Here is a 26509-nt window from a genome sequence, read left to right on the forward strand (position 1 = left end):
TGGGCTTCGCTATCAGCATTCCTCATTTTCTGATATCATCTACGGCATATTTGAAAAATCTAAGCAGTAAAGTTTTAACGTTAAAGACAAAATAGAATTTAACACATTTAATATAAATCTAGTGCTGATAGAATACGAAACTCCACAATGAGTTCCCCTAGTCATAAGAACTATGAATAAAGGGTTAAGGCAAAGGGAACATGGACTGCCCGGGGGTGCTCTAAAATACGTGCAACATCGGCAGACTCTCAACTCTTTATGCACATCAGATAAATGCCCTTTAAATTTAAAGTGTACGTTGTTCAACACAGTAGTAAAGTGGTAAAAAAAAAATATACAAAAATAAATCTTTTCCTCTGTGTATCTCTGGTAATGATTTAACTTGGGAAGACCAGCATAGGGAGTCTTTAGACCCTGCAATGCCCCCCCATAACCCCTTTCATGTTTCATAAGGATGCCTGTATTTTACTTTCCCTCTCACAGTCCTCAGGTGAAGCCAATCTCTTACAGAGAGGCAGTTTCCTGCAGCAACAACCTCCCTCTCAGTTCTCATGTATTCACAAGTAAAACTAGGATACAGTACTTATCTGGATGTTGTTGGCTATACAATGCATTCTGTAAGTATTAGGAATAAAGGGTTTGTGGCTTGCATGTCTTATATTGTATAACGTGTCAGAGCCGGTGTAGTGCCATATTTTGTGTTTTGCCATGGAATGTGTTACATGACTCAGTGCTGTGAAATATGTCCAGTAGTGCTACTACTTAGCCCCAAGAACCCTGCTACTCATGGGTATAGAGCGTGCGGAGATTGGGGGTGAAATTTTTGGGCGCTGTGGCCAACAGTCCAATCATTCCTTGCTATGGGGATCGCGCTTGTGTGGGGAGAAGCAGAGCTGCGCCCGCGGGTCACATATCAATCATTCCCCGATGTGGGGACATCGCACTTGTGGGGGGAGAAGCTGTCAGCTCTGCTTCTCCCCCGCAAGCGCGATCCACATAGCGAGGAATGAATGCTGTGGCAGCCAAATACACAATGAAGAGAATGGTGTTACACACACAGTATAGGTGGTCAGGTGGGTGTGAGCGTGTCAGGCAATAAAGCAGCCTTAGTCCAGCACTGGAAAGTGCTGAGTCATGTAACACATTCTATGGCAAAACACAAAATATGGCAGTACACCGGATCTGCCAACACCCCCGACTACTCAGTGGTGTCTCGTCTCAGCTAGTGATTCGTTTTTAGGTCTTGTTCCGACACATCATCTCGGATAAAGAGGCAAGCAGTGGTGAATTAAAGGTCCTGAAGGGTAAACAGGGTAGGTAAGTATTTCTTTTTTTTTTTTTTTTTTTTACAGCTACCCCTTTAACTAAACTTTCACGCCACTTTTTCATATGGAAAAATAATGATTTACTATGCCAAGAACAACCTGTTGTAGCTCAATAGCTCATATGTGCCATATTCCTCAACATACTTTAGCACACAGCGTCCCAACTACTGAGCTTTAATTCCATACTGATCTACCATTTAGCATCTTAGCTACGAAACATGCCAGTGTTTTTTTCTTTTATTTTTAAGTTTAGTGTCCCTTTAATATGAGCTTTTTAAGATGCCTACTTCCCATAAAACTTTATTACTTATGAAATGCATTTGCAAAGCTGTAATACTCAATTTGCTAAGCAGACTTTAGCATCACACGACAATTAAAGGAAAAAGATCAATATAAGAATATAAAAATATAAAGTAGGTGCAAATCTGACCAAGAGCAACATTTGTATGGGGTTTTTATGTCCTCCATGTTTGCGTTGGTTTCCTCTGGGTACTCCAGTATCTTATACTTACTGAGAGATTCATTTGTAATTTGGATTGTGAGCCCCAATGGGGACAGGAACTGATGTGATGACGAGCTCTGTAGTAGACATTGCAGTACAGAACTATATTTTAATATTCAGATGCTCTCAATGTTTCTTCTTTAATCATCATGTGATTAGTATGCGCGCTGAACCCGACTTTTCCCATTGCACTTTTGTAGTGACTAAAATGTCATGTGGAATTCAGTGCAGAGTAAAAATAGAGCAGTTTTACCGCGGAGTAAATCACAATTACTGTATTTGGCATTCAGTAAGCTTTGCTGAACCATGTCCTGAAGCCCAGGTAGTCTCTTGAGGATAAAATAGGTTTAAACCTTTATTTGTCAAAGGAAAGAAAATGTAGACTCAATGCTTGTTAAAAAAAAAAAAGTTCAACTTCGTAAGAGAGCATCAATCTGTAAACTATTACCCAGAATACTGCAGTTGTATTGGGTTCTGTGTAAGGTTTTATGTCATTTAGAATGCCTAAAAAAAATCAATGTGCATTAAAGAGAGTCTGTCAGGAGAAAGTATACTGCCAAGTCACAGGCAGCATGGAATCCCAACAGGATCCGTTGCAACTATATTTTACTCAAAAAATTCTGCTGCGTTTCAAAGAAACTTGTTTAAAGCAGAGTGAGGGCACTGGGTGAAGTGTCCAGGAGGAGGTTCTCCCAGTTTCTCCCTACTTGGCATGGCTTGATATCCATACATAAATAAGAAGAGACCTATCAATCAAGCCAGGTAAAGTTCAGGGAGACCACCTCCGAGACACTTTACCCAGTGCCCAGCACAGTTTTAAACTTTTATTTTCTCTGACTCATTGCAATGTATCAGAGTAAGGCTATTTTCACACAGTGGAATTTCTGCACTTCCGCACAGATTCCTTTCTGCCAAGCTGGCAGCAGAGTTTTTGCAGATTCCTTGCAGAATGTGTGTGGAATTTATGCATGTGTGTGGAATTTATGTGTATCAATACACAAATTCTGGATGGAATTCAGAGTCCCATTGACTTCAATGGACTCTGCTGAGGAACCCTACAAAAACTATAGACAGGTTCAATGTTTTTGCAGAATCTGGAATGCAAACTTTCCACAGCTGAAATTCTGCAACAGAAAATGTGCTGTGTGAATAGGACAACAGAAATTCCATTCACCACAACGTTAACTTAATGTAGCAGAATTATACTTTTGAAGACATACAAGAAGATAACATGTCAAAAGATACTTTGAAGTACATCTCTGGTTTAGGGTACGTTCCCACATACAGGATCCTTCGCAGATTTGATGCGCAGGATTTGTAACTAATTAGAAGCTGTGCTCAGTCATTTAGTTTACATTAAAATCTGAAGCAGAAAATCCTGTGCATCAAATCCTGCGCATCAAATCTGCGTATGTGTGAAGGTACCCTTAAAGCGCAACTGTCACCAGCATTTATCCCTAAAGCTATGCACATGTAAAAGCTGTGCAGCACAGAAATGCAGCCATACCTTTCTTTGTCTAATCCGTGGCTTTATGATGCTAAAAATCGCTTTTATCTACAGTCATGAACCGTCAAAGAGGTATGACCAGGGGTCCACAATGCCATGCCTCTCTTGAACAACAGCAATGGCCCTCCACGCATGCGCCCTCTCTGACCAATAGAGGCAGAGAGCTCACTCACTTGCTGCCTCTAGAAACAGGACTTCTTAATGAGCGCCGTAATGGTCGGAGACAGTGCATGTGCAGAGGAGCTGTATGTTGCTCGCACAAGGCCGGTGCATGGCGGACCCCTGGTCACACCTCTCACCTGTTAATGACTGTGAATAAAAGCAATATTTGGTATTGTAAAGCCACAGATTAGGCCAAGATATGTAGGCTGCATTACTGTGCTACACAGCTTTTACATACTGTGCATAGATTTAGGGGTAAATCCTGGTGACAGTTGCGTTTTAAGCTTGCAAGTAGAGATGTCGCGAATTGTTCGCCGGCGAACGGTTCCCGGCGAACTTCGCTTGTTCTCGTTCGCCTCGCCGGCGAACATATGTGAAGTTCGATCCGCCCCCTATTCATTAACATTGCGGTAAACTTTGACCCTGTGTGTCACAGTCAGCAGACACATTACAGCCAATCACCAGCAGACCCTCCCTTCCAGAACCTCCTACCTCCTGCACGGACGCCATTTTACTTTCATTCGGCATGCTGTAGGCTTGGAGAGAGGAGGGAAAGTGAAGCTGCTCTTGCTGTAATAGGGAAAGCGATAGCTAGGTGGTTCATTCAGGGTCCACTACACTCCTAAACCACTAATATAACATCTGCTTTAAGGACAGCACCCAAAAAAGCCCTTTTTAGGGCTCAAATATCAGTCTGTGTGTCTTGCAACAGCTGGTGGCACCCTGGTTGGGTAACCTCTGGTTAAGGGGTACTCCGCTGGCAAACTTTTTTTCAGTCCAGCAACTACAGTATTAAAAGGGCTCAAACATCAGTCCGTGTGTTTTGCAACAGCTGGAGGCACCCTGGTTGGCTAACCACTGTTTAAAAGGGGTACTCCGCTGGCAAACTTTTTTCAGTCCTGCAACTACAGTATTAAAAGGGCTCAAACATCAGTCCGTGTGTTTTGCAATAGCTGGAGGCACCCTGGTTGGGTAACCTCTGGTTAAGGGGTACTTCGCTGGAAAACTTTTTTTCAGTCCAGCAACTACAGTATTAAAAGGACTCAAACATCAGTCCGTGTGTTTTGCAACAGCTGGAGACACCCTGGTTGGGTTACCACTGTTTAAAAGGGGTACTCCGCTGGCAAACTTTTTTTCAGTCCAGCAACTACAGTATTAAAAGGGCTCAAACATCAGTCCGTGTGTTTTGCAACAGCTGAAGGCACCCTGTTTGGTTAACCACTGTTTAAAAGGGGTACTCCGCTGGCAAACTTTTTTTCAGACCAGCAACTACAATATTAAAAGGGCTCAAACATCAGTCCGTGTGTTTTGCAACAGCTGGAGGCACCCTGGTTGGCTAACCACTGTTTAAAAGGGGTTCTCCGCTGACAAACTTTTTTTCTTTCCAGCAACTAGTGCAAATCATCTTTGGGGTGACCTTAGTGTAAATTTGAAAAAAAAAATACCTTTTTTGGCTGGAAAATAAAATCAGTCACTTCACTTCACACTTGGGAGTCTTTTGGCCTTCAGGGCTCATTGTCACACTAGTGCAAATCATCTTTGGGATGAGCATAGTGTAAATTAAAAAAAAAGATACCTTTTTTGGCTGTGAAATAAAATCAGTCAGTTCACTTCACACTTGGGAGTTTTTGGGCCTGCTGGGCTCATTGTCACCATTACACCATGAAACACTTCTTGCGTGTGATCTTTTAAGTTCCATTTTCAAAAAAAATAAAATACAGAGAGGGATACATTTCTTTTGGTGGTCCACCGTACTGCATTATGTGCTGCCTAATATGGGGGAATCTATGTACTGCCTAAAGGGGGGCTCTAATTATGTGCTGCCTAAAGGGGGGCTCTAACTATGTGCTGCCTAATATGGGGAATCTATGTGCTGCCTAAAGGGAGGCTCTACCTATGTGCTGCCTAAAGGGGGGATCTAACTATGTGATGCCTAAAGGGGGCTCTATGTGCTGCCTAAAGGGGGCTAAAGCACGTTATTCCAAACAATTTAGGAATGTTAGGTGATTTATGCCCTTTATGGATTAAAACCAGTCTGCATCAACTATGTAAATTTCCATGGGAGTTTTGCCATGGATCCCCCTCCGGCACGCCACAGTCCAGGTGTTAGTCCCCTTGAAACAACTTTTCCATCAATATTGTGGCCAGAAAGAGTCCCTGTTGGTTTTAAAATTCGCCTGCCCATTGAAGTCAATGGCGGTTCGCCCGGTTCGCAAACTTTTGCGAACCGAAAATTTTATGTTCTCGACCTCACTACTTGCAAGTATTTTACAAATTTATAACATTTTATAAACCCTATTTTAGTCATTTTTGTATTTAGTGTCTCGTCATGAAGGAAGTTAGTTACTGTTAATAACAGCATGCACAAAAGGTCAATCAGCTCTGAAAGGTGGCATTCAAGTGGGTAGTGCACAGCCTCAGCTTTCCATAGAATCTGCATTCTTTTTCTATGGATAATACATTCAATACATCAAGGATGAATACAGAACTATAAAACTAATTTAGAAAGCCTTCCAAGCTTGTCTGGATGAATAGTATAATGTAGGCACAATGCATTTTCAATCAATCAGAGCAAGCCGGCGCAGACATGTCAAGAATGCACAAGGTTAATTCATAGATACGGTGGTGAAAAAGATCCATAGCTTTAGTTCGCAGTTAAACAAGGAAGGAAGACAAGAAAGAGGGGTATGATAGAAACTTTTAAATACATAAGATTTGAAATAAGAAAAACTACCACAAGTGGACATAGTTTTATATTAGAGGGACAAAGGTTTATGCAGCAATATAAGAAAGTATTACTTTACTGAGAGAGTAATGGATGCATGGATTCAGAATATTAGAAAATAGTTGTGCCGAATGGTTCTTATCTGCTGACACATTCAATGAATGTGTTATGTTAGGATGAGTTTTTTTTAAACCTTAACAATTGTGATTTTACAAAATATCCGATAATCCCCCATTTTGGCCAATTTCAAAGGAAGTTGACTAACCAACAAAATGTATGGAAGGAAACCAACCATGCAAGTGTATGTTACCATGCAAGTGTATAGGGAAAAAAATAAAACATACAAATGTCTCCATTTGGGCCCTGTTAGAGTGCTCAATAGGCCAATATCGCCCTATAGGGCCAATGTGAACAAGCAGATGCTCTTTAGTCAGCTGATCAAGTCATTTTCACATGTAAAAACATCATCGGCAGCACATCACTCTGTGTAAAAGGGAATGCGTGCCCCACTCTTGAGCCGTGCCAAGGCTCTTGTAAACAAGGGCCAATCTACAAGATTGGAGCTTGTTTACATGGAGCATTTTGCCTAAGATCAAGTGTAGCACCTTTCCTGTTAGTTAGCTGTGTGGAAGACCACCATGGGAGGATGGGGAACCACACAGCGGGGCAGGTGTATCAGGGATGCCTGTATAGCAGCGGCAGTCATCCCTCATGAGACCTGTTCCTGCTGGATCTGGCCCTAAGGTCCGGGAAGAGTAAGAGCCGAGGTGCAAAAGTGCCCTGGGAGTGGTGACCCCAGGTTGCCAGAACTCACTTGGGAGTAGCGACTCCATTTGACTGATGGCACATAGCACACACTTTATCTCTCACTCTTCTGAGCACTCACCTATAGCGTTACGGCCTTCTGGCTGTTAATCAGCAGAGGGATTTTTATAGATCTGTCCGGATGTCCGGGCAGTATCACACTGTGCACATCCATTTATTTATTCTTTATGTTTTGTCACTGTGCTCATGTTTGTGTTGTTTTTATGTTCACTAGGATTTGATCAGGGTGTGGTTGCCCTTTGGGGTGTCCCTCCTGCCAGTCTAGGGGAGGTGTGTGTGTCCATTAGGTTTCTCACCTCCCTTCCATACCCCGTGGCATTGCTGCTTCGGCAGGAATGCCAAACCGGTTTTACTGGTTCCTAGGTGGCAACTTGGTTAACGTCTAGTTGTTCGCCAGGAGCAACAACTTTTCGGTCCCTGAGTAGCTTCAGCGAAAGGGGACATTGTACCTGGAACCTTGCAGGTGCCTTTTGGCCCGGAGGCGAAGGGTTTAGCTTGTTGGGGGGGCCTCTCTCCTTTCAGAGAAGGGCTTGTGATTGACCACATCCACATGAACACCTGCACTTTTTACTTGCTCTTGGGTGACTTGAGAGCACGTACCTTGGCTCTTCAAAAAAAAAAAAAAAATCATAATAATAATCTAATGCATTTTGGTTCCCAGGATTCCAGGATACCTGTGAGATGCATTTCAAAATTGGAATGAAAAAACCTGATGGCAGTGGAATAGGGACTAAACTGATTTAAACACTTGTATTTATCATAGCTATAGCCCAAATTACCAAGAGGACACAACAATTAATTATAGCTTTCCAAAATCTTAAAGCTAAAAAAAGTTAAGGAAGGTGGTGGCACTCTAACACATTCTACATTGTGGACAAGCAACTTCAATGTATGACGTCTCATAGGACCTTTTTTACACCATCGCAGAAAATCAATTTATTTTATGCAGATACAAAAACTATTATGCTAATGTTCAGTTAATAAGTGTAATGTTGAGTACAAATATATCACATTCACAATATTCATGCTCAAAAGTAATGACAGGAGCCCATATAGAAATATTAAGCAAAGTTCACAGTAAAATCACAGACACTAAAAACATGCTTATATCTAGTAACATAGTTAGTTCATAAGGTCAAAAAAAGACCAGAGTCCATCAAGTTCAACCTTTAACCCTAATGAGTCTCTATTGAGTTGATATAGATCTAGAATCCATAACCTGTAATGTTATTATTCTCCAAAAATGCATCCAGACCCCTTTTAAATTATTTTAGAGTTCACCATGGCCACCTCTTCTGGCAGAGAATTCCACAGTCTCACTGCTCTTAGAGTAAAGAACCCCAGTTTGTGCTGGTGTAGAAACCTTCTTTCCCCTAGACGTAGAAGATGCCCCCTTGTTATAGATACAGTCCGGGGTATAAATAGGTCCTGGGAGAGATCTCTGTACTGTCCCCTGATATATTTATACATAGTTAATAGGTTGCCCCTAAGCCTTCTTTTTTCTAAACTAAATAACCCCAATTCTGATAAACTTTCTGGGTACTGTAGTCCTCCCATTCCCCATATTACTCTGGTTGCCCGTCTTTGATACCCTCTCCAGCTCCACTATATCTTTCTTGTACACTGGTGCCCAGTACTGTACACAGTATTCCATGTGTGGTCTGACTAGTGATTTGTACAGTGGTAGAATTATTTCCTTGTCATGGGCATCTATGCCCCTATTGATGCACCCCATGATTTTATTTGCCTTGGCAGCAGCTGCCCGACACTGGTCACTACAGCTAAATTTACTTTTTGCTAAGACTCCCAAGTCTTTTCCACATCAGTCATCCCAAGTGTGCTCCCATTTAATACATAATCCCAGCCCCATTTTTCTTCCCCATGTGCATTACCTTACATTTATCAGTGTTGAACCTCATCTGCCACTTCCCAGCCCAAACCTCCAACCTATCCAGATCCATTTGTAACAGTGCACTGTCCTCTATAGTGTTTACCGCTTTACAGAGTTTAGTATCATCTTCAAAGATTGCTACTTTACTATTCAACCCATCTACAAGGTCATTAATTAATATATTAAATAGGACAGGACCCAAGACAGACCCCTGTGGTACCCCACTAGTAACAGTCACCCAATAAGAATAAGTACCCTTAATAACCACCCTCTGTTTCCCATCACTGAGCCAGTTACTTACCCACTTGCACACATTCTCCCCCAGTCCAAGCATTCTCATTTTATGCACTAACCTTTTATGTGGCACCGTATCAAATGCTTTGGAAAAATCCAGATATATGACATCCAGCGATTGCCCCTTGTCTGGAGCTCACCTCCTCATAAAAGCTGATCAGGTTAGTTTGACAGGACCGATCCATCATAAAGCCATGCTGATATGGAGTCATACATTTATTTTTATCAAGATACACCAAAACAGCATCTCTTAGAAAACCCTCAAACAATTTACATACAACCGAGGTTAAACTAACAGGTCTATAATTCCTGGGGTCACCTTTTGACCCCTTTTTAAATATTGGTACCATATTTGCCATATCATGGGAAACAGTCCCTGTTACTACAGAGTCCCTGAATATAGAGTCCCTGAATATAAAAACTAGGGGTCTGTCTATTACATTAATTCCTTTAGAACACGGGGGGTGAATGCCATCTGGACCAGGTGATTTGTCTGTTTTGATTTTTTGTAGGCGGCACTGTACTGCTTCCTGGCTTAGACAGGTGACCTGTACTGGGGAGTTTACTTTATCTTGCTGTATTTCACCTGGCATTTCATTTTCCTCAGTGAATACAGTGGAGAAGAATTTGTTTAATATATTTTCTTTTTCCTGATCCCCGTTTATAATTTCCTTCTCATCATTTTTTTAAAGGGCCAACACTTTAATGTTTAACCTTTTGCTATTTATATAGTTAAAGAACATTTTGGGGTTCGTTTTATTCTCTTTGGCAATGAGTCTTTCCATCTCTATTTTTGCAGCTTTTATCTGTTTTTTTACATATTTAACATTTTTCTCTGTAGCTTTTTAATGCTTCTTCACTGTTGTCCTGTTTTAGTAATTTAAATGCTTTATTTTTGTCATATATTGCCCCCTTAACATTTTTATTCATCCATATTGGTTTTATTTTATTTCTGACCCTTTTATTCCCATAAGGTATATACATCTTACAGTGAGAATTTAAGATATTCTCCCATTTAGTGTCAGTATTCTTGTTTTTGAGGACATTATCACAATGTATATTGTTAAGGGCTTCTCTGAGTTGATCAAACTTTGCCTTCCTAAAGTTCAATGTTTTTGTGGCCCCTCGAGAGATTCCCTTATTGAAGAACAAGATATAATGTATTATATTATGATCACTATTTCCTACATGTCCTTCTACTTGCACATTAGTTACTCTGTCAGGTTTGTTGGTTAACATTAAGTCTAGTAGGGCGCCCCCTCTGGTCAGGCCCTGCACCATTTGGGACAGATAATTATTTTTAGCTATAGTTAGAAACCTGTTTCCTTTATGAGATTCACAGATCTCAGTCTCCTAGTTTACATCAGGATAGTTAAAGTCCCCCATTATTATCACATCATTTTGATTTGCTGCCTTGTTTATTTGCCTCAGTAATTGATCTTCTGCCTCTTCCATTTTGTTTGGTGGCTTATAACAAACCCCTATCAGAATTTTTTTTATTTTCATCTCCATATATTTCTACCCATAATGATTTTACATTATCATTTCCCTCCCATATATCCTCCCGCAGTACGGCCTTCAGACTCGATTTCACATAAAGACAAATCCCTCCCCCTTTCTGTTTTGTCCGAGTCCTTCCTGAATAGACTATAGCCCTGTATGTTGACCGCCCAGTCACAGCTATCGTCCAACTAAGTCTCTGTTATACCCACTATGTCATAATTCTCCTCAGACATCAAACACTCCAGTTCCTCTGTTTTATTGGATAGACTTCCGGCATTCGTCAACATGCAATTTAAATGTATATGTTTTCTCTTCCTATGAAGCCTATACCTATTAACTATTTTAACCCCTCCCTCTGCTCCACCCCCAGGTATGTTAATAAGTCCCCCCTCTCTATCTACACTATCTTCTCCCTCTACATTGTAGGTTCCCTCCCCCCCCCCAGTTCCTAGTTTAAATACTCATCCACCCTTCTAGTCATCTTCTCCCCAAGACCAGCTGCACCCTCCCCATTGAGGTGCAGCCCGTCCATACGTCGGTATCCAACTGTGAAGTCGGCCCAGTTCTCCATGAACCCAAACCCCTCCTTCCTACACCAGCTTCTGAGCCACTTGTTTACCTCCCTAATCTCCCGCTGCCTCTCTGGTGTGGCTCGTGGTACAGGTAATATTTCAGAAAATATTACCTTGGAGGTCCTTGCCTTAAGCTTGCAGCCTAAGTCCCTGAAATCATTTTTAAGGACACTCCACCTACCTCTTACTTTGTCATTGGTGCCAATATGTACCTTGACTGCTGGGTCCTCTCCAGCCCCACCCAGCAATCTGTCAACTCGATCCACAATGTGCCGAACTCGAGCACCATGTGGAACAAAAGAGAAAATACAGGTGCGCACCTCGTGCAGATTATCCAATGTACAGCTGTGAGTATTTTGCAGTAGAGGGTCAGAGAAATGGCCCCTTACCTGACAGAGTTATGCTGAGAGCATAACATCTGAGTGCACGTAGTAATATAGTAGCCGCTGGCTCGTGGTCCCGCCGGTAATCCAAATGCGGAGGCCGGTGTTTATGCAAGAAATGTAGACAGCAGATGAGTCTCAGGAAAAATGGGACATCGTACGGGCGCAGGCTTTGGTGACGTGATAAAAGAGATGTCTTTATTGGCACTCGAGCACCAGGAAGACAACACTCTGTTCGGCGATCGCCTTGTCTGTCCCCCTAATAATTGAGTCCCCCAACACCAGTACCTGTCTGACCTGCCCTGCACTCCTCCCTCCTTACTGGAGCAGACACCCCCCGGCAGTCAGAGCAGAGTCCTGCTGCAGTACTGCTAGCTCTGAAATGAATCCCTGTCATCTGCCAACCGGGCAAACTTGTTGGGGTGTGCCAGTTCAGGACTAGCCTCCCTGACACTTTTCCCTCTACCCCTTTTCTAACTGTAACCCAGCTAACTCCCTGACTGTCCTGCACCTCCATCCCACTATCCTCCCCCACCTCTACCCCCCGAGAGTGCCTGCTCAGTGAGCAGGAGACTCCTCTCCAAGTTGTCAATGCGTCTTAGTGTTGCCAGTTGCTCCTCTAGATCCAGGATCTGGGCTTCCAAATGAACAACTCGCACACATCTCACACAACAATATGCACCCTCAAACTGTTGTTCAAGGATTGCATACATTGTGCAAGATGCACACTGGACTGCCTTTTCCAATATGGAGGCCATACTAGATTTGGGGAATGCAAAAATTTACAGTAAAAAAAAAAAAACAATCAAATATTTCAATTAAATTCCCTGAATTTAAAGTCTCTTAGTTTTAAGTCCCTCTCACTTTAATACTTACACTCACTTCACACTCTTGTATACTTCACACTCTTGTATACAGACACACAATTACTAGCTCAAACAATCGCTTAGTGTACCTGCTTTTATAGTTACCAGATACCACCTCTCTTCCACTGCATGAAAGTGAACCACTACATCTAGATGTATATTATATCTGCATACATTTATCTAAAACATGCATCTAGATATGAGTATGATTTATGTATCAACAATCTTGCATTTTGGTTTTCTAGAATATTTATATATGGGCTCTTGTCATGACCCTCGCTCAGTTTATTAAACATTAGTATGATAGGTTCTATGTGCTAGTCATTCTGCTCTGTGCTTGCGCCTTTATTGATATTCAAGCATGTGAACCTATTACTATATGGGTGCACATGCATATTGGGATATGTGGATACTTAGAAAACACTGTGCAAGCGTAATACTATCTACAATATTTCATTATGTACTAGTACGCATGCACTCCTCCAACTTCCGCATGCTCTGACTGCTTCCTGTTGGGCACCATGTCAGCTTTTGTATTATGCATCTTTGACTATGAGTGTACAGCAATCTACACCAGCTACAATATGACTTTGATTACTGCTATAATTTACACTATTTTTTTTGGCATGAGCTTTATAAATGTATAAATTCCTTCTATTCGTCCCTTAACATTCTGTCTGAGTTATGCTTAAGTTTTAACAAACAATATTTAAAGAAGCTCTCCTTCCAAAGGAAAAATAACTTGCTCTACAATGCAATGTATTGGAGGTAGCTAGTTTTGAAAGGAAGCTACCTCAGGTAGGTGGTATTGTAGAGCAAGTTGTTTTAGGTTTGAAAGAGAACCACTTTGTACACCTGAAGAAGACATACTACCCACTTAGTCCCATGTTGTTAGCCTCTCACAAGTCAGCCAGTACCATGCTCTGTACTGATGAGGGGCAAAAACCCAGAAACAGCTACCTGCAGATGGGTAACTCCTCCTTCATAGGACAGCTACTTTCCATGCTATTTTCCCATAGAGCATTGCATGGCTTAAAGGGTACCTCTCATCAAATAAACTTTTGATATATTTTAGATTAATGAATGTTGAATAACTTTCCAATAGCATGTTAATGAAAAATATGCTTCTTTCTATTGTATTTTTCCCGATCAGTCCTGTCAGCAAGCATTTCTGACTCATGCTGGAGTCCTAAACTCTCAGAGCTGCCAGCCTGCTTTGTTCACAGCCAAACAGGCTGTGAACAAAGCAGGCTGGCAGCTCTGAGTGTTCTCCTTTGTGAACAAAGCAGACTGGCAGCTCGTAGTGTTTAGGACTCCAGCATGAGTCTGAAATGCTTGCTGCCAGGACTGGTAGGGAGACCCCTAGTGGTCATTTCTTCAAATTGGAAAATTAAATAGAAAGAAGCATATTTTTTAATAACATGCAATTGTAAAGTTATTCTGCATACATTAATCTATAATATATCAAAAGTTTTTTTGATGAGAGGTACCCTTTAAAGGACTCCATACAAAAGGGAAACAGTACTACCTCAGTCAGACAATCAATATTTAAATGGTACTGCCAACTAGTATTAAAAAGAAAAAAGGTTTTGGAAAGTTCCTTATTCTTGAGCATTGCCATATTAATATTTCAATGTCATTTAAAACATATAAACATTTAGCTTTCGATTGCCTTTTGCCACAAATTCCCAATGTTGAGTGCCTGCCCATGACCAGGAGAAGGCTTCAGCAGTTAAAATAAGCACTGGCTTAGCAGAGGAGATAATGCACTTTAAATGCTGAGGTAAATGGACTAATAACTTGAAATTCATTCTTGTCAATCAACAGGATTGGATGTGTTTGGCTTTGAGAAAGTAAAAAGCCCTAGAGAATAGGTCTATCTACTCAGTATGCCAAAGCCTATAGATGTTTATTGACCTTCAGTGAAAAAGAGGAAAAGAAGAAAATTGAACATGAATTAAATCAGATATCCAGGCATTTCTATAAAATGTCACACAGACACCTTCCTCAGGTCCACTAGAAAAAAAAAAGATTGATAATATTAACAAGAATAGCCAAACATCACACTTTTTTTAAAGTAATTTTTCTCTGAATCAGAAAACCAGTGACAAGATTTTAAAAAAATTAAAAATTAAAAAACATAATTGCTATTGATACATCTGGACATGTCTGAACTACTGAAATATAATGTTCATCCAAACGGTAAGAGGCCTATGAAAAATACTCATTGCCAGAATTAAAGTTTTTTTGGTCACCTTGCCTCCTAAAAACCATTGATCATAAAGCAATCAAAAAAAATTAATATTGACCCCAAAATGGCATCAATACATGCTATCGCTCACCCCTCAAAAAATTAACCCTTACACAACTCCATAGACTGAAATATAGTAAACACCTTAAACAACGAATCTCCAAAAAATATTGCAGAACTAAAATTATTTCCATTCCAACATATATATATATATATATATATATATATATATTTTTTTTTTGCTTCTCAGCACATTATATGGTTAAAAAAAGGATGACATTCGAATGCAAAACGTGTCCCACAAAAAACAAGTACTCACATTGCTAGGTTGGTGGAAAAATTAAAAAGTTAAGGCTCTTAGAAAGAATATAAACATAAGAATGAAAAAGCAAATACGGGGTTTACTATGGGGATTTGCTCCTACTCAAGACAGTTTCTGAGACAGACAGAAGTGTCAGCAGAGAGCACTGTGGTCAGACAGAAAAGAACTACACAACGTTCTCTAAAGCATACAGCAGCTGATAAGTACTGGAAGGATTAAGATTTTTAAATAGAAGTAATTTGCAAATCTGACTTGACACAAAGAAAGAAAAGAAAGCAGAGTGCTCGCCAGTCCAATTGCAGGCAGACCGATCAGGTACAATAATCCACACACAGACCTATACCCGTCCAAGCGGGGGGCGGCAGATGGAACTGGGGGGAGCCCGACGTTTGAGCTCCCCCCGGTTCCATCTGCCACCCCCCTGCTTGGTGGGTATGTGGATTATTATACCTGATCGGTCTGCCTGCAATTGGACAGGTGAGTGCTCCGCTTTCTTTTCTTTCTTTGTGTCAAGTCATATGGATATATCTGAGCGTGTAGCGCCACATCGTCATTGTTTAAATTACACACCTGGGTCCGTTATCCGGAGCTGAGTTTGAATAGTGGACAGACAATACGGTGGTATTCTTTGAGATTGTATAATTTGCAAATCTGTTTAACTTTCTGACACTAGTTGATTAGAAAAAACTTGTTTTCCACCGGAGTACCTCTTTAATGTTGAGTGGTGTTAACCCCTTAAAGGGGTATTACAGGGAATAAACTTTTTTTCTTATATCAACTGGCTCCAGAAAGTTAAACAGATTTGTTAATTACTTCTATTCTTAAATCTTAATCCTTTCAATAATTATCAGCTGCTGAAGTTGAGTTGTTGTTTTCTGTCTGGCAACAGTGCTCTCTGCTGCCATATCTGCTTGTTTCGGGAACTGCACAGAGTAGAAGAGGTTTGCTATGGGGATTTGCTTCTAAACTGGGCGGTTCCCGAGACACGTGTCATCAGAGAGCACTTAGATAGAAAAGAACAACTCAACTTCAGCAGCTCATAAGTACTGAAAGGATTAAGATTTTTTAATAGAAGTAATTTACAAATCTGTTTAACTTTCTGGAGACAGTTGATATATAAAAAAAAGTTTTTTCCTGGATAACCCCTTTAAGGAAGCAGGCAATATTTGCTTTTTCATTCTGAGAGCCTTAACTTTTTCCATCAGCCTAGCAATGAGAGGACTTGTTTTTTGTGGGAAACGTTTTACAATCGAATGTCAAATGTCATCCTTTATTTTACCATATAATGTGCTGAGAAGCCAAAAAAAAAAACATATGTTGGAATGGAAATATTTTTCAGTTATGCAATATTTTTGGAGATTCATTGTTTAAGGTGTTTACTGACCCCTACAGCTTTTTATATTTCAGTCTATGGAGTTGTGTAAGGGTTAATTCTTTGAGGGGTGAGTGGTAGCATGTATTGAAGCCATTTTGGGGTCAATAAGAATTTTTTTCATTGATTTATGATCAATGGTTTTTAGGAGGCAAGGTGACCAAAAAAAACTTTAATTCTGGCAATGGGTATTTTTTTTTTTTACAAATCTACTAAATTTTGAGTACAAATAATGAAATGCAATAGAAATATCTCTAATGGTTCTTGTCAAGCCATTGTATCTTTTCAGTTTACATAATCCCTTTACAGAAAATTCTTCATAAAATTATTTTTCTATTATACAAATAATCCCTTTATTCAGTGGTCAAATAGACGGTTAGGAGGTTAGCCGGAGCACTACACGGCACAAACAGATATTGATGATGTTACAATTCACATAAGGTACTTTAGATCAAGAGCAATGTACCTATAACAAAAATAAGCAGCCTTTATCATTGAGGAGCCACTACAATGTTGCTTTTATGCTGAAAATAATGAGAACACTCTATAAAAACTACTAAGCATTATCTGAAAGGCTACTTATTGTCCCAAAGCCTCTAAGAAAAATAGAGCAACTTTGCAATTCATCTTGATGAAAAATATCCAGGTGGTAGGTAGCAGTAAGTAGCTCAATTGGAGCCGGTTATTGTCAGAGACATGTCAAAAGTTTTGATTGGTTGGGGTGTGAGTGTTCAGACCAATCGCTAGCATGAGCCAGGAGAAAAGCACATTGAGGAGACAAACTTACAATGTCAGTCTATGGGATTGTCTCGGTCAGCACATGCTTCTATCCCGGTTTATATTATGGATCCGTCAGGGTCTGAACACTCAGACCCTGACGAATCAAAACATTTGATTTGTCTCTAGGACATGTAAAAAGTTTTTTTTTTTAAAGTTACAGGAACACTTTAAGTTTTATTCACTACGGTAGAGTAATACATATTCCTCAATTTTGCTTACCAATCTGCCACTTTCTAGTACTTTTTCCAAAATGTGGGTGCAGTTTTCAATGTTTTTCACAATCCGAGTCCCAATTTATGGAACTTTTTACCCAGTTTTTGGTATCTTTTCAGGCTGTGATTTTTCAGTTTTAACAGAGAGGTTAAAAACTTTGGTACAGTTTTATGCACTTTGGCACACTAAGGCCGGGTTCACACTGTACAATGACAACCTCATAATCCGAGCAGAAACTCGGAGATTCGGAGTGTGGGCCGTGCCAACCAGTGCAGGCAGATCCGCCAGAACATTGAATGAGTTTTAAAGTGATACTCCTGTGGAAAAAACATGTTTAATCAACTGGTGCCAGAAAGTTAAACAGATTTGTAAATTACTTCAATTTAAAAATCTTAATCCTTCCAGTACTTATCAACTGCTGTATACTACACAGGAAGTTCGAATTTCCTTTCTGCCTGGCCACAGTGTTCTCTGCTGACACCTCTGTCCATGTCAGGAACAGAGTAGGCACAAATCCCCATTGCAAACCTATCCTGCTCTAGACATTTCATGACATAGGTGTCACAAGAGGTACAAATCCGTTTAACTTTCTGGCACCAGTTGATTAAAAAAAATATATATATATTTTTTTTTTCAGCAGAGTACCCCTTTAATGTTAGAGCGGAATTCGAGGGGATTTTCCAGGTGGAAAGTCTGCCTCGAAAACTCTGAAGTGTGCACTGTGCAGCGGAATCCCATTGCCAGTAATGGGACTCCGCTACACCGGAAATTTGGAACAGAATTCCAAAAACGGAATTCCACTCAGAAATTCTATAGTGTGAATCCGGCCTAAGGGGCATTTACGATGCACAAATGTTTAAAGACATGTGGAACCCTATTACCACATATGATGGAAAAGTTTATCAAAGTCCACTATGAAAAGGTAAAAAAAAAGAGGAATCATTGTAAATGAGGCCCAGTGTCTTGCCTATTTATCTGTTACATTTGATCTCTCTGTAATATCTCTAGGATGGCTATTTTGCAAGCTTTGCTGGACAAATTGTATTATTGTGGAATTATGCATTGCGCAAGGTTGAAATGCTACTCTTGCTCAGTGCTGGATGTCTGCTATCGATATTGTGCCCCTTTTCTAAGACTTATTCTTCAACTGTAATTTTAATTTACCATCCTGTCATTCAGAATAGTACAGGGTAACATCCGAGTGCTCAAACCCATCACTTACTCCCGCAACTGTCACAGACACCCTTTTGCACTTGTCAAAACCGGCACAACTGAACTGCAGTGGCAGCTACAATATTACCAATAAATTGGATAATCAATCATGCATGCAGAAGTCTTGACAGAAATGTCAGGAGCACCTGAGACTCGGGGCAATTATTACAGATAAAGAAGCTATTACTTATCAGCGTTTTTAAATGAAAATCAATAGATAACGCACAAGATATGGTTTCTTAAAATGGGTTTCGAAATGGAAACTGAACTTATTTACAAACTTATGAAAGTTTTTGAGGTCATGTCTTTCTGTACAGTTTCATGTGAATTTCTTTTCAGTGCATGGATATAGTTGAAACCTGGAGCAGAACAAAGAGCTATAGGCTCCCTATCTGCCCCTTAGAATAACCACTAGACCAATAATCCATTGACTTAGTTGATACTGGGTGAAGAAAATATCTTGTGGAAAATAAGGACAATACAGCATTTAAAGAGTACCTGTCATAAAACCATATTTTCTAAACTAACTCAGATTATATTCCCTAACTACTCCTAACACCCCTCCTGCCCTTAAAAAAATTTCCAAGCTTTAAAAAGCTCTGAGTTATACCTTTCCCCTTGGTCACATTGTGTGAGCTCCCTGCAGGAGGGAGTGGGCATTCCCCAGCAGGCGTGAGGTCACTAAACCCTGCGAGAGCTGTGCCTCGCCATGCCCCACATGCACTTCCTGAGTTTGGTCTCCTGCCAGGCTGGGATGAGACCAGACTAACTGTTTGACTTGCGGCAGGGAACAGAACAGAGCCACCTAGTGGCAGTTTTTTCAATCACATTAAAAACATATAAAGGTTGAGAATTTTAACAGCAAAGTGTCTTATAATTTCATAAGGAACAATATATTAAAAGTTTAGTTTGGGGACAGATACTATTTAAGTCAAATGCATGCACCCAAAGTTGTGAACGGGTGTCTCGTGCAGGTGTGATTTTAGGTATTTTTGCAATTTTGGAATGAATTTGCATGGTACTCCGCTGCTAAGCGTTTGGAACAAACTGTTCTGAACGCTGGAGCCGGGAGCTTGTGACGTCATAGCCCAGCCCACTCATGATGTCACACCCCGCCCCCTCAATTCAAGTCTATGGGAGGGGGCGTGACAAACGCTGAGCAGCGGAGTGCCCCTTTAAGTGCTGGATTGTGCGTATTTTTTTTGTGCATATTCAAAGATGCAATTGACCAGGTGTGAATCCGTGTGTTGGTTTCTTTCCGTTATCTGCGTAGTGCAAAAGGCACAGAATTGGAAGAGCTACAGCATGCGGAGTTTGTGTAGAAAGGCAAAAAAGAGAAAATGGGCCGAAAAAGTGGGGAACCAATGATGTCTGGCCAGGAAACTCTACACACAAGTTGTGGCCAGAAGAAGTTTTCATGATGGTCTGAACTGTACAGAAACAAAAATTGAATAACTCCAATCTAATGCAGTCATTGGACTTCATTGTACTGAATTCACCAATTTGGTCCGAGGAACACCTGTGTACAACTGATATTTGACCACTGTATGGTCACTGTATGGTGGTAATACAGTACTCATTTTTGTATGTTTTTTTTATTTTTTATAATATTATATAGCAATAATAGGAATGGCCATTGTGTGACAGTATTTATTAGGCCTTGTATAGTAGTATCATTGGTAATATACAGTAGGTCTTTGTATAGTGTGCTTTTCTCAGTAACACTGTTTATCATTGTACTGGCTTTGATGGTAATATTATTCAGCTTTTTGTGTAGCAGTAAAGGTAATACTCATGGTGTGGCAGTGATTATTTTGGTCTTGTACAGTAGTAACATTGGCAATATAACCTCTTATACATTCTTTTATTTAATAATAGTATAGAGACTGTGTTTAATTTCTTTATGGTAGTATTAGTGTGTAATTTCATAAATAAATAAGTATATACATAATTTGTGTGGAGGGGTATAACTTGAACTTTATGCTCCTGATCTTTTAAGACCCTAGCAACACCCCTACCCCTACCACTAGGGATCAGAGCTGCAACATCTGCACACAAACTGTATATATGTAGTATATAGTAAAAATACTTTAAAAGTATACTCACTTAAGAGGCTAATTCGCATATATATGCTAGGACCATTACAAGCGCCTGCAGCAAGCTGCAATGAAAATAGAGTAAAATTTATGGCGGAATATATTAACAGCGGTAATTGTGATATTGTTCGCTAATTAAAATTCAGAATAAATGAGCTGAATACACAGCTTAAATTGGATGATTATTGCAGCACATAGCTTATTTTGTGATATGCCCGTGAGCCAAAGGTATCTGATTCAATCATATGAAAACGAAAGATCTCATATCATTTAATAGCATTCTGGTTTCCTGTCCTCTGAAGAATAGAAAGGGTTTTTGAGAATTCTCCTTATTTTTGATATGTAATCACAGAAGATGACATCCCCTGGGCCTTTAAAGCCAAGAATGTTGGTGACTGACCCAAATGCAAGTGTAACAAATGTCAACCTCACTTCAATCTTTTAAATAAGAAACATGGGTTTATTATAGTATATTACATTCATTTACTTACGTTTTGGATTTAATTGCAGATTACTTAAAGGGAACCTGTTATCAATTTCATGCTGCTTGAACAATGGACAGCATGAAACACTGACAAGCTCCCTTAATGCAAAGAGGTAGGATTCTTTCTACAATACTGACTCATTTCTGGGAAATCATAGTTACAACTTCAACCAGGACCATGGCTCCGAGCCAACAAGGTGGTCTCGGGTGGCTTCTCTCTGCTCCACCCATTTTGATCGATAGATCTCTAAATATAGGCCATTTGGCAGAGAGAATGTAATACAATATAATATAACAAGCTGAAACCACCTCAATGACTCGGAGCCCAATTCTTGGCTAATGTTATTTCTATGAGTTATTCTTACATCATTGTAAGAGTCGTTCACACCTTTACCTTATCTCCATTGCAAACACGTATACCAGCTTAATGCAACTGTCCCTCCAGAGTTAGTGACTACAATCCACCTCTGCGTATTGTCTGATCCTGCACTCCTGTTACTAAATATCTCTAAGCACAGTAGAGGTATCTGTAGCCAGAAAAACTTTATTTGTACAGCCATGTTCATGGGAGACACACTATAGAGCAATATGTTTTAGTATTTTTTACCAAAGTACACTTTAAAGGGGTACTCCGCTGCCTCAGCATTCGGAACATTTTGTTCCGAACGATTGGAGCGGGTGACGGAGGTCGTGATGTCACAGCCACTACCCTCATGAAGTCACGCCACACCCCCTCAATGCAAGTCTATGGGAGGGGGCGTGGTGGCCACCACGCCCCTTGCCATAGACTTGCATTGAGGGGGTGTGGCAGGACACGAGGGCATGGTTGTGATATCACGACACCCCCCCCCACACACACACACAACCCCAGCATTCTAAATTAACACTGGGTGCTGCTCAGAGATCATGGGGGTCTCAGATCAGGACCCCCGCAGTCAGACATCTTATCCCTATCCTTTGGATAGGGGGATAAGATGTCTAGGGGCGGAGTACCCCTTTAAAGCGTCATTGAATAAACTTTTGACTTGTCATCCAAAAATGTCCGGCGCAGAATTGATTTTATCCCTTGATTTTATCCTGCTTCCTGACGGTTCCTTTCTGCCCCGGACAAACTCATCCTTGTTCATATATAAATGAAGCAATATACACTGTAAAATACAACTGCAAAAATAATTCACCATTGATTATGATAAGAATTTAGGCTTCTAGGAATTCTTAAACTCTTTGGATGACTAATCTTCTGTATGACATATTGTTTTTTTATTCACACAAGCTTTCTTTTTTGTGACCTGAAAGTTTCTCTATTCCATACAGTAGTATAATAAATATTAAAACTACAATTTTTATAAATAATAAGTATTAAAACTAGTTGAATAAAAAACACAGTACAAAGAAGCTCTGTACGGAAAGGGTTTTAATCCATGGCTATTAGTAATTCATGTTGTTTTAGCACTAACTTGCCCATAAAAGCCACAGATAACCCATTATTTTAGTAATACTGTTATTCAATGGTTTGTTATGTACTGCAGATCACTGCACATTCTACTAGTTAATATGCTTTCAAGATTGTATCCTGCTGTTCAAGCCATTGGATATCCCTATGGTTACATATTCTTGTGATCACAAACTGCCTAATATGTCAAAAAAGTAAAACCATCATTATTACTGTTCAAGAAGGAAGTAATAGCCGCGCACATCCAAACAGATCTTATTACTTTTCAGTTTTTCTACTTGAGTTCCTGGGCACAGATGTAGTCGTGATTGAGCAATCTCATGTGATCATGATGGATGAGAGCTCAAGGGGAAGGTTTGGGATGAATGCTATTTTGCCTTTTTCTATATATTCAATCACAGAGTCACAGGTGCCTGTCAGCAAAGTCATCTGAAGAGAATTTTTTTTTTTTTACTTCACTACAATTGCATGACGGTATACCATATGCCTTGGGCGAGATCCCAGGAGCATGCAATTAATTGGTTATTGATATATGGCCGTTGTATCCTTTGCATGAAGGGGCTCATTGTAAAACATTGATTTTCCTTGGTTTATGTTAGATGAGGAATGAGAGAAAGTGAAATGGATTTTGAAAAGTGTGATACATTGAAATATGGTGATGTGTTGTCATTGAGAAACTTGTAAAGAAAAGGTTATGGCCCAGTGTCCCAGCCCAAGATCCAGGCAGTAAAAAATGCAATGGAATGAAAGAGAAAAATCCTGGCATTCATCTATAAACGCCACATATTTATAACTGTGTCTGACAGCTTTATAAATCTACTTTAAAAGTCAAGTCAAGAACTGGAGAGTAAAAGAACTTGCTTTCCACTTAGACTTTCTGACTTTTAGTTTCTTCAGTCTACCCTCTATGTGGTGAGCTCTAGTAAAACCTTTAGTTCAGAATTGTATAATAAAACACAAAGTAAGCAAATAAGGGAAATATAAATAGTATTAATTAATAAGCATCCATATTATACACATGAGGGAACCACATTTCTGATTCTTTCATATCCCCTAATTTAAAGGAGAACTTCAGCCAAATTAAATTACGTTTAGCTGCACATGTTATAGTTATATAACTTTGCAATGCCCAAGTGTAATCTTTACTGAGCACATACCCTGTTTCTCTCAGCTTTTCTTATGGCAGGAAGTCCACAAGTTTTTATCACCAATGATGACTGTCGGCACCAGTTTGCTAGGCCCAACACCTCTCTTTGTAACATCAGACTCCTTCTCCTCAGGTCAGAGCCCAGCGCTTCAGTGTGCAGTGGGTAATTGCCCCTAATTGGCTGAGGTGCAAACACCCCCCTCACCTATATTCTCTGCTTCTTTAACCATGTGACCTGCTCAGCTCTCCCTGCAGCTCACACAGGACACAGGTGCACGGGATGGTAGTTTGTGTAGTTTTTTTCAGCTTTCAGCTTCAGCTGGATTTTCTAAGGCTGTTTATGGGGGCTTTGCGGGTCCGATTCTGAAATAAATATATATCTTATTTAAGTTTTTGTTTTTACTTGACGGGATAACTTCTGCAGATTCTGTACTAATTCTAATTTTTTAGTTTGAAGACCGAAGTTTCAAATTTAAAGAGTAGCTGTCACCAAATAAAACTTTTAATATAGTGTTCCTTGTGTAATTAGCAGACACTTTCCCATTCACTTGCTTTTAAAATTATCAAGATAAATATGTTTAAAATGTAATAGAAAAAATGGCCAGTAGGTGGCTCTGTTCTGTTCCCTGCTACAATTAATACAGTTAGTTTGGTCTCCTCCCGACCTAGCAGGAGACCAAACTCAGTACTTCTCTGCACTGAGCTTGATTGACAGCTGCACAGAGCCTCACTGAAAGCTGCACAGAGCCTAACTGAAAGCTGAAAAGAGCCTCATTTAAACATGCATAGAGCCTCACTGAAAGATGCACAGAGCTTGAGGTCTTCTATTCATCACAGCACTGCAGCAAAGTGAGGGCGGAAGTGGTCCCCCAGCAGGCTTCAGTGACATCATGCCTGCTGGGAAATGCCCACTTTCTCCTGCTGGGAACAAGAATAAAAGGTAAGATACAGAGCTTTTTAAAGCTCTGACATTTTTTTAAGGGTGGGAGGAGTGTTACGAGTAGTTAGGGACCATAGCCTGAGTTAGTTTAGAAAAGTTTATTTGGTAACAGATACTCTTTAATGGTAACAGGTTATTTCTGATCGTTTGAACATTATTCAGTTAACATTTAAAACGTATTTATCATTTAAACTCCTGAGATTTCCAAAGCTAGGACTAACTGTGCCCTTTGGGCTTCCTCCAGTTGCAGCTTCTCAACATATACTGTCCGAGTCAATGAGTGCCATAGGGACACAAGTGATCCAAGAGCCATGCTTTTCTCCCCACTTAATGTCTGTGTGACCAAGATGGTCCTGTAGACTTTGATTATGCGGCCACCTTGGTCACGTGACACAGAGTCGGAAGAAAACACACTAAGAATGGACTTCTACCTCCTAAATATCTACACACTCTGAGTCTAAAAACTCAAAATGTTTGATCTGTCTCTAAGGCCAATGTCCATTTAATATGGATGGTGATTTGGATCCCCAATGCACCTATGGAAAAGACCATCCTACTGTTTTTTTGACAGATTAAAATGTTTATGCATTTTTTTTACATTATTTTCATTAAATTAATGTACATTTTACATTGATTTAATCTATTTAAATCAATAAAGAAGCATAAGATTACACAACAGTGAACAGATTGGAATGAATATTTGATAAAGCAATAGAATAAAACCTTGAAGCCCGGTTAGACGCAAATAATATTCATGAAGATCCATAGAAATGAAATGCATGCCCACAGCTTCATCTCTAGGTTAATTACAGCTATGTGTTACCTTTCATCTCTTTCTATATAGCTTTATATTAAGCTTCTATTGAGGCCAATTCTGCCCTCCTCTGTTCTGACAATACAGCAGAGGCAATTTAATCATGTATTAACCCACTGGGCACATTCAATTATAGTAATTTAATACCCAGGGTGGTGGTAATATGTCATTCATTTTTCTGAATACAGGTATGTTTGTTTGATAATCATTCTATTATGCAAAAACCTAGAATTCAGACTTTACACTTAGTAATGATGATAAAATAACAATAATTAAAGTGAAATGAAATGCTAAAAGGTAGTAATTAAAAATGGCATAATTCAGTGGTCCCTGGCTCCCAAAACAATCAAAATGCACAATGAAAGGGGACCTATCACCAAGTAGAGCTCTCTACAAATTGTAGCATCTGTAGACCCTCATTGATACTCAAACAGTGGGTGATTTTACATTAACTAAATGACCTTCGAAAGTTTCAGGTATTAAGCCAGAAAATTAAAGCCCTGCTTTCTAAAGCCTCTTAAAAATCAATGCTACTTCTTGTTTCTTAAAGGCTTTAGACAGCTTTGAAAAGCAAATATTCCCTGAAGCAGATTGTCTTGTATCTGCTCTAACCTTTTTTCCGAACCTGTGTGAGCTCGCCTCCAGGGTTTTTCTTCCCATCTACTATATGAGCTGCTGTGCAACCTTACTCCCCACTGTTATGTCTAACACTAAGAGAGCAGAATGTCTGTGAGACTCTAATATTCTGTGTAATAGTCCGAGCAATCAGCCAATGAATGAACAAACGCTGAATGCATCATTTTAATGGGTAAAAAATCCTTGTTTGTCAACTATACATCGCCCTGTGTAATAAGCCATATGAGGCAATGA

The 26509-nt window shown here is 39.9% G+C and overlaps 1 protein-coding gene and 1 long non-coding RNA gene across 7 annotated transcripts in view; one reads left to right on the forward strand and one right to left on the reverse strand.

Moving 5' to 3' along the window:
• The window catches only part of RALYL (RALY RNA binding protein like), a 738312-nt gene that overhangs the window by 628842 nt on the left and 82961 nt on the right, over nucleotides 1-26509 (forward strand). The window lies entirely within an intron of this gene.
• LOC130274202 (uncharacterized) overlaps nucleotides 1-26509 on the reverse strand; it is a 75636-nt gene that overhangs the window by 46111 nt on the left and 3016 nt on the right. Inside the window, exons 2-4 of one of the 2 annotated variants that reach the window (XR_008844285.1) lie at nucleotides 24091-24248; nucleotides 20812-20866; nucleotides 14422-14571 (exon numbers count right to left, since the gene is read on the reverse strand). This is a non-coding gene — a long non-coding RNA (uncharacterized LOC130274202). Of the gene's footprint in view, nucleotides 1-14421; nucleotides 14572-20811; nucleotides 20867-24090; nucleotides 24249-26509 lie in introns of those variants that run through there. The other variant, XR_008844286.1, reaches the window with a different exon arrangement.

Source organism: Hyla sarda, chromosome 5 (assembly GCF_029499605.1).
Source record: "Hyla sarda isolate aHylSar1 chromosome 5, aHylSar1.hap1, whole genome shotgun sequence".
Taxonomy (NCBI): domain Eukaryota; kingdom Metazoa; phylum Chordata; class Amphibia; order Anura; family Hylidae; genus Hyla; species Hyla sarda.